We start from the raw sequence: 1,404 nt of genomic DNA, 5'->3' as shown, positions 1-1,404 counted from the left end.
TCACCAAACTGCCAGCGCAGACCTCAGCATTTTGCCTTCTGAAAATATATCAGCTTGTGAAAAACATTGTTTGCTCACAAAAGACTTTCCAAAAGGGGGCAACCTGAGGAAAAATATACTCTGAAAGTAAAAATAAATATGGGGGTGTATGTCACCAAATATTTGGAGGGGTAGTTTGGGAAAAGGCTGCTTCTTCCACAGTCAAAAAGAGGAGGGATTTGTTAAACTCCTCTTACTGTGGAGGAGAGAGAGGTTTGGCTTTTTTGGATGAACGGGAGGGAGAATCAGTGGGCAATCTTGCAAAGCAGCATTTTTTCCCCACATGGCGTGCAGGGACCATGAATGAGGGATGCTCTCACATGGGTTGTGCAAATAAATACTGGAGAGGTGAACGTCCAGCAGCAGCGCCACGTGTGCCAATGTGTGCACTGGGCTGCATCTTCTTCCTTTGACCTGCAGCCACACGAGTGTGATAACAGTCGCCCGTTTGAATAAATGCCTTACTGATAATGTGAAAATAAACTGTTTTTTTTCTTATAACTATGCTTAGTCAGGCTTTCTGATTTATGCAGAGGCACAGCATTCCCTTGTGGGACACGTATCTCTGAGCAAGCCCATGGAAAAATGAGGATGGACGTGTCCTCTCCATTCATTTTTACTCATGGTACATCAGTTCCATACATAATTTGTCAGAGTGCAAAATAAAGCCTCTGAAAACTGAAGCAAAAATACCACCTATTTAACTCCCCTAAATCCCACAGGATATTCTAGTTTCTGTTACCCCTCAAAAAGCCAGGGGGACACAGCCAAAACACCTTTATCCTGATAGTACCTGCATGCAGGTTATGGATTGTGTATAGATGGATATGTCTTGTTATTGCTACATTTGCCTTAGCAATAAGGTACAATTTTATTTGCCAAGACTCGTAAATCAACTCATTCGTGGCATTCATAGTGTCCAGCGAAACAGGACGAATAATAACTGCCCCATTTAATCCCTCACACAGAAATCACCCAGGTGCTGGGTGGAGAGAAACAGTTGAGTTGTGTCACTTTAAAAATGTAAACGCGAGAGCCGAAATAGCTCAGTTGGGAGAGCGTTAGACTGAAGATCTAAAGGTCCCTGGTTCGATCCCGGGTTTCGGCAGAAACGTTCTTTTGCCCGCGTGGGGGAGCTCATGGCCGCCCGGCGCGCGTCATGTCCGAGCCGTCATGTCCCGCCATACGTGTCATCCCTGCCGTTTTGTCGAACTGTAGCAGCAATTCCCTTTTCTCTTCCTCAAGGGGCTGACTTTTTCCTTTCCACCCCCTCCCCCAGTGTTTCCAATGGTGAGATTCAGGGAAATGATGCAGTTTAACCCCTGTTAACAAAATGCTTGCCAGGTGATGGCGTGGATGCAGGGG

At 45.7% G+C, this 1,404-nt stretch overlaps 1 non-coding gene across 1 annotated transcript; it reads left to right on the top strand.

Annotated features, from left to right (window-relative positions):
* The first annotated feature begins 1,074 nt into the window (after window positions 1-1,074).
* Window positions 1,075-1,147, top strand: TRNAF-GAA (transfer RNA phenylalanine (anticodon GAA)). The gene has a single exon. It is a non-coding gene; the product is annotated as a tRNA-Phe (tRNA).
* The last annotated feature ends 257 nt before the right edge of the window (window positions 1,148-1,404 follow it).

Source organism: Phaenicophaeus curvirostris, chromosome 1, assembly GCF_032191515.1.
Source record: "Phaenicophaeus curvirostris isolate KB17595 chromosome 1, BPBGC_Pcur_1.0, whole genome shotgun sequence".
In the NCBI taxonomy this organism is placed as follows: Eukaryota; Metazoa; Chordata; class Aves; order Cuculiformes; family Cuculidae; genus Phaenicophaeus; species Phaenicophaeus curvirostris.
Note: the sequence above shows the minus strand (reverse complement) of the source record. Positions and strands in the feature narration are given on the sequence as shown.